The 14,594-nt window shown below is 40.6% G+C and overlaps 1 protein-coding gene across 21 annotated transcripts in view; it reads left to right on the top strand.

The window, feature by feature from the left end:
• The window catches only part of LDLRAD4 (low density lipoprotein receptor class A domain containing 4), a 442,107-nt gene that overhangs the window by 78,649 nt on the left and 348,864 nt on the right, over positions 1-14,594 (top strand). The window lies entirely within an intron of this gene.

The following is a 14,594-nucleotide window of genomic DNA, read 5'->3' as shown; positions in this document are numbered from 1 at the left end:
CTGGCCTGTGGGGCCTGGGGCCAAGGGGTTTGGATAAAAATGCACTTTCATCAGAGCATCTCTAGGGCACAGCTCTTGGGGTTAGGTTGTATCTGGGGTGCAGTATTCTAGTGCTGCTTCAACTTGGGATTGTTCTGAGGTCTGGATAAGTAGGAATATCAGTGGACCCTGTTGTCACATTCTGGGAAAGGAAAAGTCAGTAAGTCATGTGTAGTGTGTAGTTTGAGCATGTAGGCTTGTTCAAAATTACTCCCATTTTTGAAATTTTGGGGGCAACATCCGTGGGATGCCTTTCTTCATCAATCCCTCTGAAGTTCAAGGATGGAATGCTTAGAGTGAGGCTTTTATGTAGCATGTAGGTAGCCTTCTTATATGACATTTGTAGTTAATAAAAGAGGGTGTTGATTTCCTTTGAAAAATGAAGGCCATTTACAATGCCCAAGTTAGTATAGGAACATTAGAGCAACCTTCACAATCAGCTGTACCTGCTGCTATGGACAGTGCATGTGTGTGAGTGGCTATGGAAGATTAATGCTGGGCCAGGCTCTTTCTGGACATTAACAAATTTTAATAGCAGTGGTAGACCTTTTAAAGTTTATGGTGTGCCTATTTGAGATCTCAAAGTAAAAACCTTTCTTTAGAGTTTTGTTTTAGGAAGACCTGCCTCTTCCTCACAAAGTCAAGTGGGTAACACACTCCAACCCCTTCAACCTCCCTCCTTCAGTGGAAGAGAAAAGCCCAAGTAATTGATGACATGGGCCAGAACTGTGTGGAACCAGGACTATAGCACTATTGAGTCAGCCCTGGATTCAAGATTAAAGCCCTCTGTGATGCAACTTTTAGTTTTTAGTGGGGAGACATGAAAATTACAGGTGAATTTCAGGATGGTGGTTGGTGATGTCTGCATTGGTGGTAAGGTGTGTTTTAGGGTCCTCTTGTACGGGGAATGAAACAAGGGGGAGTCCATTGCACCTGGGCTCCTAGAGGATAAATGAGGATGTTGTTCCCCTGAAAATAGGGGGTGGATTGAAAGGTTGCCTATCTGTGTTCACTTGATGCCTGCACAGATCGGTAAAGTTGCTGGCTCTGTCTGGAGAGAAAATGCCTGCATTCAGGAGAATCTACTGGAGATAGGAACAGCTGGTCACAGCCCATCTGGCTCTACCCAGTGCCTGACAAGTTTTGGCTCCTGAGGAATTCCACCCTCCCCAGCTGCAGCTTCTGGTCCTTGCTTGTCTCTGGAGAGGCATGGTTATAAAGCCCAGCCAGTGCTTTCTTACAGGTGGGGCTTATCCAGGGCACAGAGAAGATTGTGGCTTCTCTTCCTGTGTCCAACTCACCCCCTTGTCTGTCCAACCTCTCAAGGCAGAATGAATGGTTGTGGTGGGAACCCAAACCTTTGTTGGGGGGCTCTGGGAGCAAGAGGGGCACCCTCTGCTCTGATGGTGTTCTGTCCTAAGGACATGGCCAAGGGAGGGCCGTATGCAGGGACCAGTGCCTGTACTTGTGCAGTGTTCTGTCTCCAATGGGCAGCTTTACTCCTAAGCATGTCGCTAAGTGGAGATGCCTAGAACCATGTCAGCTTATTTTTTTTGGACGGGTATGTGAAAATTGGCCATGAGATGAAAGCTTGAGTACTCAATAGCAGGATGAGGGTATTTGGTATGTTTATTTCATCTTTATATTATCAGCCACCGTACTCAAGAATTCCTTGGGTATATTAACACTAAACAGTATGAAGTGGGCAAAGGGGATGCATAATGTTCTATTTTAATGAAGGATTTAGGCTTCTCTATGGAGATCTTCATCTGCTCTTATGTTTCTAAAGCTGAACACCTCTTATGATCAGAGATGGGGTGTGGTAAGGAAGGAAGTGTGGTGAACAGGGAGCTGGCAACTAGTTCAAGTTCTGAAACCGGTTGCTAACTAGCTGCATGACTTTGAGCAGTTCACCTTGCAGAGTTTCCAAATCCTCAGCCATGAGTGCCTGGAGGAGTATGTATCTTTTCCATGTTTATATCCCTGACATCCAGCATGTGCCTGACAGGAGTAGGTGCTCAGCAAATGTTTGCCTATCAGTTGGAAGGAGAAGGTGGGCCAGAGGCTAGCCCAGCATGTGTTCAGGGTAGCTTTAGGAGGTGGGCAAAAGAAAAGATCTTCTAGTCAACTGAATTTATAAATGCTGCCTATTAAATTCCTTTCTTGGAGATTCTTAATGTACCATTGGCTTATTAGACACTGTGAGAAGTCCTGCAATAAAGAAAACCTCAGTGATGTTTAACCCAGAATTTGCTAAACTTATTTGACCCAAGAACACCCTTTGCCTACAGCGTCATGAAGCCTGGAGGAACTTTTGCTGGACCAGATTACCTTGCTGGAACATTCTGGAATTTGAGAGTAGGGGTGGGAGGATGGGACATATTTAGCAGGGTAATAAGGTGATAGAAGGTTGAGGGTTGGGGTGGGGGATAGGGTGGGCTCAGTCTTTCAATAGGGCTCAGACTCCAGATTCTGAAAGTAAACATTGTAGGGCATGAATAGGAGCCTTGGATGAGCTATTTATCTCTTAAGCTGGTCTCACACAGGCATGGAGAGATGCTCATCTTGTCCTTATCCCTAAGGATAAGTGAACAAAATGACCATGTTTCTCTCATATTCATGCACTTTTTCTTGTTTTTCTTTTTAGCAGATTGTATCTTGAAACCAGGAGGATTCTAATAAAAACTCTGTAAAACTCTCCTGGGCACTGATGCTGGTCATTCACGTACCGTGGAAAACAAGAGGAAAGTGCTAAAAGACACCGTGTAGACACTTGGTTTCCTCTGTCCCCTTCCTTTCTCTGTAGGGTCTGAGATGGGTGCCACTTAACAAACAGGGCAAGCAAGAAGGTGTTGTGTTGTCCCCTTTTCCTTTGTGTCAGCTACACTGGGTGGGTTTGGTGATGCCGGTGACATGCCCAGTAGCACTGCTGTCTCTGGGGACCCATGCCCCAGCCCCCAGAGTTTCTCTCCATCCACTCCTCCTGCTAGAGAAGTACATATAAATGTGATTATGTTTAGAAGCTGAAGCATTTGAATAAATCAGATGCTTTTGCCCAACCCTAGAATAAAGGCTGTAGTTATTTTAACAACAACAACAACAACAACAACAACAACAACAACAAAAATCCTGCAGTCTTCAGCTATTTCTGGATGTAGACTGGTAATTAGCATGCCATTTGTAATTCATTGCTGTCTCGGGCTGTTTGTTTCCTTGTTCCAATGCAGTCCAGTTTGGGAGACTGGGGTTTATTTCATTTGGAAATGTGATTTTGTGGAGACCTCTAAAATGCCATCATAAGATTAATGGTTTTCTGTAGCCAAAGTTTGCCAAAGCTGGTGTTTGCAGCTCAATTATTAGTTTTAAGCAGCTCTGTGGAGGGGAGGAACAGCTTGCTATAGTATTTAGTTTCCAAGAAAACTGTTAAAAAGCAACTGCTTCAAGAAGGATTTGATGCTACCTAAGGTAAGTGATACTTAAGGAGAACAGGTAGTTTTGGGATAGGTTAAGGAGGCTTGCATTGTTTTTACCTGTTTCAGTGTTACTCATGGGAGATAGTTCACATTTTTAGTTTATATATTAACTGATGTGCATGAAGGCCAAATGCAGAGGAGTGCCCTTTGGTAATTTATACTGCTGGAATGAAAGGAAAATGTTTGCAATTGTTCCTGTAACTGGGCCGCTGGTGAGAAAGCTCCTGGAGACCCCTGTGGTCTCTCCCTCAGGACTTCATGCTTACTCCCCAGCTGCAGAGGGAAAAGAGGAAAATATGTAGTTACTGTTTCTGTTTTGGAATGCTGGGGCCTGCTGCTGGTTGTAAAATGAGAACTTGGCCATGGTCCAAAAGGAAAGCTTTTGGTTCCTTCTTTTTAGAAAGATTTATTGGGGGGTAGTCTTTAATGAATAGACTGATTCTCTAGATTTCTCCAGCAGTGTAAGGCTGTTTGACTCTGGCTGATCAGTTGACCCTATAGTTGCCAACAATAAAGGCAGGAGGTGGGCAGGAGTGTAGCATAAGGAGAGTATGTGTTAGACTATACACCGTACGTGTTCTTGATGCCTGGCTGGCCATCTTGGGGTTACCCATGTATCTTCTCATATCCACTAAAGGGGAAATAGATTAACTTTGCCCTCTGATGAATGAAAAAAGGAGTTATTTTATATGTGAGCTAAATCTTTCAAAACTAACTTTCTTGCCCCTCACTGTCCAAGATGATACAAAAAAGGAAGGAAGCTAAAACAAAACAAAACAAAACAAAACAAAATAAAGCACTCTTGTGAATTAAAGCACAAGTGTTGTTCTATGGATCTCTTGATAAAAGGTTTAGATAGAGGAGCACTGGGTTCTAATAGAAAAGAATTAATGTGGTCCTAATTGCTCTGTAAGATACAATAAGAAAGAACTAGTTTTAATTGTACAGAGGCCAAGGAGTCATGCAAAAACTATGGCCTAAAGTTTTAGAGAATGCAGTTTGTCACCAGGGAAAATCATTTCTGGAAATTTTTAGGATGTAAAGGTTAACAGCTAGAAAAATTTGAGTATAATTCTGGATCCAGGTACCTCTATCCAAGTGGGTTATCTTGGACTCCAGCACAGTCTTTCATGGCAGGACCTGTGGGTGGCTTGGAGGCTTCCATGCTCAGATCCAGTTTTGTTTGATGTTGTCGAAGGCATCAAACCTTAGATACATCTGGAGGTGTGGCACAGGGCAGGGTGTGGGTCAGAACACCTGGAACAGTACTGGGGGAGAGACTAGGGAAGGTGGTTGTCTTTCAGACTCATCCCTGTGCAACAGTATCAGCCAGCTGTCCTCAAACCAAGAGGTTTTAGCTCTTTCAGGTTTGCCGAGTGCAGGTTTAGGAAAATGGATTCCATGTGTTTGGTTTCAAACTATGAGATTTAAGAATAATTTCTTTTTTTCTGAAACTCCTTGTGTAGAAACAGGTTTGAAGATAGAGGATTGGTAAACTAAGTACTGTGAGTGAATATTAAGGATCCCCTGAGGATGGGGAGGGGTAAATGATGTTGGAGACAAAAGGATCATCTGAGCAAAGTGGATTCATAATCTTCTTACACCTTAGCTTGCTGAGACGGAATCTAGTATGAAAGACAACTGTAATGTCATGTTTAAAAAGCTATTATTATTATTATTTTATTTTTTTAAATTAGGTAGTATCATTACATGGTTCAAAAATAAAATAAATTATTAAAAGGTATTCATTGAGAAGTCTACTTCTGTTTACTCTGTCCCTGTCCCTGTTTCTATAGCCACTGTTATTAGTTTCTTATGTATCTTTCTAGGATTTATTTATACATTTATAACTAAATTTGAAAATATATTAATCATCACCACCCTCTGTGTATCCAAAAGGTCTCCTACCCATTTTCCTGCACCTCGCTTTTTATGCTTAACATGTCTTGGAGATCCTTCCACATCAGCGTGTAGGAAAAGCTTCCTTCCTCATCTGTCCTCTCCCCCTTCCTCCCTTCCCCTCCCCTCCAGATGTCTGGTGTCCCATTTATATTTTATTTTATTTTATTTTATTTTATTTTATTTTATTTTATTTTATTTTATTTCATTTTATTTATTTTCTTAAGAGAGAGCAGGGGAAGGGAGAGAGAGAGAGAGAGAGAGAGAGAGAGAGAGAGAGAGAGAGAGATTCCCAAGTAGGTTCCATGCTATCAGCACCAGAACCCAGTGAGGGGCTTGATCTCATGAATTGTGAGATCATGACCTGAGCTGAAATCAGGAGTCGGTCTCTTAACCAACTGAGCTACCCAGACACTCCCTAAATGTAGTTTTAATGTACCTTTCTATTATTATGAGTGAGGTTGTACATCTTTGGTGTGATTATAAGAGCCTTTTCTATTTGTGGATTGTGATACTTTTTTTTTTCTCATGCCTTTCTAGAAGCATTTTATATATTAGGGAATTAGATTTTGTGATAAAACTTGCAAATATTGTTTCCAAGCTTTTGTCATTTGTATTTTAACTGATTTTTGCCAGACTGGAATTTTTGATGTTTATGTATTTATTATTCTTTTCTTTTGTGGCTTCTGGATTTTGAGTCATAGTTAGGAAGGAATTTCCAACTTGGCTGTAGAATCACAGGGTTGTTTAAGATTAACTGGTTTAGAAATTCTGTTGGTTTCTCTTTCTAAAACCTAAAAATAACACAGATTATTCAAATTATATTTGCTTTTTGTTTACATAATTTGCTTTTGTCCTTTCTTCTTGACTTTATTTTATTAAAATTTTTTTTCATTTTATTTATTTTATAGAGAGAGAATGAGTGGGGGAGGAGATAGAGAGGTAGAGGAAAAGAAAGAAAGAAAGAAAGAAAGAAAGAAAGAAAGAAAGAAAGAAAGAAAGAAAGAAAAAGAATGAATCTCAAGCAGGCTCCACACTCAGTGCACAGTCCAACATGAGGCTCGATCCCACGACCCTAGGATCATGACCTGAGCTGAAATCAAGAGTTGGACACCCAGGCGCCCCTATTCTTGATCTACTTAGTACATTTTTCCATTTCCCATAACTGGAAAGAGATTATAATTGCCACCCAAAATGGAAAATGAAGGACATATTCTCAGTGGGGCAGATTAGATTTATAGAGGGCTATATGTAGCCCTGGGGCCTGTGAGTGATTCTGCCTGGTGGGACCATGTATTGTCACGGAAGGGAACATTCAGCTTTGCTGGTAAGTAGGGTGTGGCTCTGGATGTCAGTCTAGAGTGCCTTAGAATGCTGGTGTAACAAACACCCATCAGGTTGCCTTGGGAATTCTTGAGTTGGACGAGGGTGATTTGGCCAATGAAAAAATAACTACAAATGTGTCATTTTCTATTCATTCTGGTTCCAGTTTCTTTTGCAAGCAATTATTAGATGTGCCAGGCCTGTTACGTTTATTACCTACAATTCTATTTTTCTTTGTGTGAATTTACTGAGGATTTGGGGGTTGGTTCATGGGGAGGATTTTGATAAGATACAGAACCCCATTTCCTATAGGCTCGATAGTACTCTTAATAATCATGTGGTAAAGACGTTAAAAAAACAAATTAGGGTCAGTGAGATAACTTAGACCTTTGTGGTGCGATTTATAAGAAATATATTTTTGGTTATTCATGTGACCAAAATGTATTTCTTATATATATTTGGTCCTTGTTCATAGTTACTGGTTTATAGCTTCTAAAACTCTTGGAATTTTCTAAGCATTGAGAGTGATAAAAGGTGTCATTTGTTATGTAGATGAGGAAACTTTTTTTTTAAGTTTATCTTTTATTTATTTTGAGAGAGAGAGAGAGAGCAAGCAAGCAAGCAGGGGAGGGACAGAGAGAGAGAGAGACAGAATCCCAAGCAGGCTCTGCACTGTCAGTGTAGAGCCCAGTGTGGGGCTTGGACTCATGGACCATGAGATTATGACCTTAGCTGAAGTCAAGAGTTGGACGCTTAACCCATCAGCCACCCAGGTGCCCATGAGGAAACTTTTGAAAAGCACTGAAGGATGGGGGTGCCGACTGCCAATGGAGCCAACCCTGTGATTAGAGGGTTGGAACTTTTAGTCCTAAGGGAGGGAGGAGGGCCTGGAAGTTGACACAGTTGCCAATGGTCAATGATTTAATCAATGTGATGTATGTAATGAAGACTCTGTAAAAACTCTGAAGGACAGTGTTTGGAAAGCTTCCAGGTTAGTGAATACCCAGGGATTGGGGAGAGCATAGCGCCTGGAGAGAGATTGAAAGCTCTGAGCCTTCTCCACACCTTGCCCCATGCATCTCTTCCATCTGGCTGTTTCTGATGGAACATCCTTTTGTAATGAAACAGTTATCTGATCTGTGAGCCACTGTAGCAAATTAATTGTACCTGAGGAGGAGGTCCTGGGAATCTCTGATTTTATAGTTAGTTGGTCAGAAATAACAGGTAACAACCTGGATTTGTGACCAGCATCTGAAGTCCAAGGAGGAGGTTGTGTGAACCTCTCATGTGTAGCAGGTCAGGAGGACAGGTGACAACCTGGTCCTGCAATTGACCCGTGAAGTAGCGGGAAGAACAGTGTTACAGGACTGAGCCCTTAAACTATGGGATCTTTGTTATCTGTGGGTATATAGTGTCAGAATTGATTTGAATTCTCCTTAGACACCCTGTTGGTGTCTGAGAATTGCTTGGTTGTTTGTGTGGGGCCCCCAACACTGCACCCACACATTGGAATTGGTCTCAGAACACCAATTTGACCTTGATCACTTAGGATAAGATCTTATATATAATCCATCGTTGTGGAGTAAGCATTTTCTGCGACCTGGAAGATGGGCTGAGAGTGTGGTCTGAGGGACACTGGGTGTGATAACAGGAGAGATTGGAGAGAGAGACTTTGGGATGACTATATTTAAGACTGAAAAATACCAGCTAGTCTGGTGCCTACCTCTCTGAAAAATGATTTGTTGAGGATTCTGCCTGTCCTTGCTGGAGCTGTTATCAGCTTATACTGGGTATTATATTTGTCAACTGTGGTAAGTCTGTCTTGCTGTACTTGTCTGTTAACAGGCAGCTGTTTTAACTGTATGTCATTTTAAGCAAATGAAGGTGACTTTTCAGCATTAGGTCTTGAATTCCTGCCATTGGACAGCCTCAACTAAATTCTATATACAGTTGAGTCTTGGCTGTGTGGTTGCCAGTTTTATAGGTGTAGTTGAGCAAGCCTGTGGTTTATCCTTGTCTCCTTCCTCCTCTCACTCCCTTCTTATTGTCCTTCATTTAGTATTTCTCCACTGGTAAGCAAATTTAGGTAAAGTGAGTAAGATTCAGGATGGATGATTTTCTGAGGACAGCATGCTGGGCAGTAGCAAATTTTCAGGGCTCAGTGTAGGAAGAGATGCCTGCAAGGGTGTCAGAGATGATCAATGGTCAGAGAGAGACTGGGACAGTGGTGTCCTGATAACTGTGGAGGGGAACAGGCAGGTGCTGTCAGAGCATTGGATGCTACTGAGAGGTCATATAAGATGGGGACTGAATGATGCTCATTGAATTTGGAAATTATGAGAACATTGGGAAGTTTTGCCAGAGCACTTTCAGAAGCCTAGCTATGTGATGAAAAGTGAACATCGTGCTTGGTTTCATGAGTTCCTTCCTCACAGACACTCTTGAACAAAAAGGCTGGCCCGTGGGAGACCATTGTTCATCAAAGAGCATCTATGCTATATGAACTATTTCATAAATTGTCACAAAATTGGCATTGTTAGAGCTGCTGGTGTGATATAAAATTCCCATGTGACTTAACTTCCAAATTATTGCCAAACATCAAGTTTTTTAAAAAAGTTTTTATTTAAATTCCAGTTTTTTAACAGTGTAATATTAGTTTCAGGTGTATAATACAGTGATTCAACACTTGTATACATCACCAGGTGCTCATCACAACAAGTGCACTCCTTAATTCCCATCATTTATTTAACCCATCTCCCCAACCCACCTCCCCTCTGGCAACCATCAGTTTGTTCTCCATAGTTAAGAGTCTGGTTTCTTGGTTTGCTTCTCCCTGCCCTGGCCTTTGCTTGTTTGCTTTGTTTCTTAAATTCCACATATGAGTGGACTCATGGTATTTGTCTTTCTCTGACTTATTTCACTTAGCATAATACTCTCTAGTTCCATTCCTCTTGTCATTGCAAATGGCAAGATTTCATTCTTTTTTGATGGCCAAGTGATATTCCATTGTATTCCATTGTATGTATACATAACATCTTCTTTATTCACCAGTTGATGGATACGTGGGCTGTATCCATAATGCGGCTATTGCAGATAATGCCGTTATAAACATTGGAGTACAGTCATTCCTTTGAATTAGTATTTTTGTATTCTTTGGGTAAATACCTACTAGTGTGATTGCTGGATCATAGAGTAGTTTTATTTTTAACTTATTGAGGAATCTCCATAGTGTTTTCCACAGAGGCTGCAAGAGTTTGTATATCCACCAGCAGTGCAAGAGGGTCCCCCTATCTCCACATCCTTGCCAACACTCATTGTTTCTTGTGTTGTTGATTTTAGCCGTTCTGACGGCTATGAGGTGATATCACACTGTAGTTTTAACTTGCATTTTCCTGATGATAAGTGATACTGAGAATCTTTTATGGTAGCCATCTGTATGTCTTCTTTGGAAAAATATCTGTTCATGTCTTCTGCCCATTCTTTAACTGGATTATTTATTTTTTGAGTGCTGAGTTTTAGAAATTCTTTATATATTTGCATACTAACCCTTTGTCAGATATGGCATTTTCAAATATCTTCTCCCATTCTTTAGGCTGCCTTTTAATTTTGTCGATTGTTTCCTTCACTGTGCAGAAGCTTTTTATTTTGATGTAGTCCAATAGTTTATTTTGCTTTTGTTTCCCTTGTCTCAGGAGACATATTTAGAAAGAAGTTGCTACAGCCGATGTCAAAGAAATTGTTGTCCTATGTTCTCTTTTGGCATTTTTGTAGTTTCAGTTATCACATTTAGGTCTTTAATGCATTATGTATTTGTTTTGTGTGTGATGTAAGAAAATGATCCAATTTCATTCTTTCGTGTGTTGCCATCCAGTTTTCCCAATACCATTTGTTGAAGAGATAGTCTTTTTCCCATTGGATATTCTTTCTTGCTTTGTTGAAGATTAATTGACCATATAATTGTGGGTTCATTTTTGGGTTTTCTATTCTGTTCCATTTATCTATGTCTCTGTTTTTGTGCCAGTACCATACTGGCCAAATATGAAATTAAAAAAATAGTTTCTATTTATGATTTATCAGGATACCCAGAAGTGAATTTGGTGTGTGAGGGGGGAAATTATTGCCTTTCTTTGTGACTTGAATCCACATGGCCTTCAATCCACAGGGTCCACCTTCTCCAAAGAATTCTTTCAGTGAACTTAAACTATTGATAGAATGACAATGTGATCACTTAACATCGCATCAGGACAAATATAGAGCTAGATAAATGGCCAAGATGGTAGTGCTTGTGATTGGCAGATGGCATTACCCACCTCTTTCAAATCAAGACTAAGAGAGGAGATGCTGGTAGGCCTGCTCAGGCTTTCAGTCAGAGGAAAGAAAAGAGCAGGACTGTGTTTGCTCTAATAACCAAAAGAAAGTCTTACCCTTTCCATTGCCAGGGAGCATTTCAGGTTTTTTGTTTTTTATTGTCATTATATTTGATTTGCTTACAGAGTTTGCCATTCATTTGTTCATTCATTAATTCAACATTAATCCAACTAACATTTTTGAATCTTTGTGATATGTGCAGTGTGGTGAGAGATGTCATGGTAGGAAAAAAATATATAGGTGGAAGTCACAGTCCTTGCTGTCAGAGATTTTATAGTCTAATGTGATCAGAGAGGCCATCAGCCCTGGAGTAGGATGACCAGTAAATTCCCTCTGAGGGAGGGTTGGAGGAGGCAGCCTCAGCTGGCCCTGAGCCTTTCTGTCGCCTAGACTCCTCTTCTATATGTGGTCCTGGCTTGAGTTCCTCTCTCTGGGTCTGAGGTTTGCAGGTTTCTTTTGCTGTTTCCATCTGGAATAACACCTTCCAGATGGGTTTTGATCTTCAGTTTTGTGTTTTGGCATGTTTTGGTTTATGTTATTTACAGTAGACAGTATAAGAAATATTATTTTTTTAATCCTGAAAATAACATATTTACTTTTGCTTATTGTTTTATTTTACTTGGGAAACTTTGCAGAGTTAAACTTTCCTTAAGAAGGTGATTTGATGTGTTGGAAAGGTACAGGTTTTGCAACCAGAGAGATAGAAGTTCAAATTCCTGTTCTGCCCTTAGCATTAATTACTATGGTCTTAAACTGTTTAACTCACTGAAGCTCTGTTCCCTGTTCTACAAAATAAAGAGAACACTGTCTACCTGGAGGGCTGTTATAAAGATAACAACATATTAAAAGCTTTGACTGTTAAGTGTGGAAGGGAGAAGATCCATATGACTTTCCTATCTTATATTTCAAATTCATTCATTCATTCATTCATCCATCCATCCATCCATCCATCCATCCATCCATCTGCCCATTTTACTGTTGAGTCAGTTTATTGGGTGCTTCCTATATGCCAGGACTTGTGGTAGGTGGGACACAAATACAAATGAGATTCCATCCCACACTTAAATAGCTACTCAGGGGGCTGACTTTCAGTCTTTTTGGGGGTGGGCAGCAGAGGCCACTCAGGGCCTTCTGATATTATGCCTACAGATCCATCCTTATGTGAGAGAGTACTCATTTTCCTGGGAGCAGTGCTGGGCGGTTATTGCTGATGGTGGTGGTGTAAACAAGAAGCTCTGATGTCCATCAAGTCTCTTTGATGCCAGCAGCTATCTTCCATCAGACTCTCAGGGACCATTATTCTTCCTGGCCATTGGTAGCACCACTTGCATTGGCCAGCAGAGGTGACTTTTACTCCAGTGTCATCCTCAGGGATGCAAACCACAGTGAATGATGTTTTCAGTGGGTTATTACTGTGCACAGGGGAGACTAAAAAATAACCTTTATGGAGGTCTTCAGAAACTGAATATGTTAGGGATGGTGACAACTGGCGATGTCTTCTGGTTTCCTTGTCATCCTGCTTAGGAAAGATGGTAGATTAGCCTGGAGGTAGAGGAAATGCTCCCAGGTCTGACCAGAAGGAGTCCTACAATTTCAGGTTGCTTTGGAAAAAATCTTCTGAGTCATCCAGGCTGCCCTTGGCTAATTTGGAAAATAAAAATCCAGGGGAAGCTATATACTTAAAGGAACTATAGGAAAGCACTGTTAAAAAAAAATGAGTTCACAGTTAAACTACTGCATAATTTTCCTCTTAAGGTTATATGAATGAGATACCTTAAATAATTACAATGATAAAACCAGTGGGGAAAACTTCCTAAGCCTCAAGTGCATTATATGTCTTATGTTTTTTGGCTGTTTAAGCCTATAGCTTAAAAGAGATGGTAATAAAATAATGTAAAAGGAACACAAGGTTCTATTTGTATGTGGGATTTTCCATTTTTTTTTTCTTTACCTTTGAGCTTTTTACTGATTGTTAACAGTAGGAGGGGTTGGTCTGCTTTGTGTTCAGCTGTGGGGCTTGATCTACATACGTAAGGATTTTTGTTGATGAAATGCTAAAGAGATTCTAGTGCTTCACAGAATTAGGGGTTACTAGAGAGGCTCTGTTATTTTGTCCACCCATCCTCCCACCTGGCCCCATCTCTGTTCTTTGGAACACAGAAGAAGCTTGCAAACCTTTTTGTGTCCTTAATTTCACAGAGACCTGTGTTGATCAGCAGATGATGTATGGCCAACCTGTTTGGGTAAGGATGCTAGCCTCATCCAGCCTCACATTGGAGGCTGGAGTCAGTTATACCCCAGCTGTGTGCCACAAACAGTTAGTTAGTGGGCAGCCCCTTGCCTTAGCAATGTGGTAATAAGGGAGTGGTTATAGGCTGCAAGTACCATTCACATGTGCCCTTGAACATTTTCTTTGCATGGCAAAAGTGCAAATTCGGGTTGTTTTTATTCTGTGGTGAACCTGACTTCCTCATGGTAAACAGTTGTTTAAAGGACTGTCTCCCCCCCCCCCCCCCCCACAGTCTACCCTGCAATGGCAACACAAAGTTAGTCTCCTTGGCACTCATGTGTGCGTTTCATTTGAACAAGAACATTTTGCACCTGTTGATGTACTGCTTTTTAATTGTTCACAGCTGTTTTCTTTCTTTTTTTTTTTTTTCTCTTCTAAATTGTAAGGATTTTCAGGACAATGATGGTTTCTGCCTGTTTTTGCCTTTGCTATCTTTACCTCATGTTAGTCTGCATGGCCATGTTCTTAAACCAACCCTGTGCAGGGGTGGCCTGATCTTCTCCTCCCCTGACTGATATTTTAGTGCTTGGGTTGAGGACAATAATTTCTTTTTGTAGTTTTTTATGTTTTGGAAGTCAGAAACAGAGGGAAGCAGGAGAAATCATTATTATTTTATTGTGAATTTAGGTGCATCCAAAAAATGTCTTTTCACTGATCTGAGCCCACGATTTAGTAATATCTTCTGAAGAAATTTAGCACAAAGTCCATGTTTTCAAATTGTCAGTATCAGGTGAAGAAGCAATATCTTCATGTCATCCTGGTAATGAATTTGAGAATCAGTGGGGCTCAAGGGGAAATATCTTGGTACGATCTATAGTGGTTTTGGCATATTTCCTAGCAGACTGGGATTTCTCAGTCATCAAGTAGTAGATGAGAAAGGACACTTTAAAAGACTATTTAAAAATTTTTTATAACTCCAGTATAATTAACATACAGTGTTATTAGTTTTAGGTGTACAATGTAGTGATTCAGCAATTCTATACATCACTCGGTGCTCATCATGATAAGTGTACTCTTAATTCCCTTCACCTGTTTCATCCATCGCCTCAGCCATCTCCTCTCAGACAACCACTAGTTTCTTCTTTGTATTCAAGAGTATGGTTTTTTGTTTGTAAAAGACACTATTTTTCACCTGACTCAGTGGAATATTTTATGAATTAGAGGTAGCAAGGGGTTATGAGCTAAGGGCTCTGGGAAAAAAT

The sequence above is a fragment of the Acinonyx jubatus genome, chromosome D3 (assembly GCF_027475565.1).
Source record: "Acinonyx jubatus isolate Ajub_Pintada_27869175 chromosome D3, VMU_Ajub_asm_v1.0, whole genome shotgun sequence".
NCBI lineage: Eukaryota > Metazoa > Chordata > Mammalia > Carnivora > Felidae > Acinonyx > Acinonyx jubatus.
Note: the sequence above shows the minus strand (reverse complement) of the source record. Positions and strands in the feature narration are given on the sequence as shown.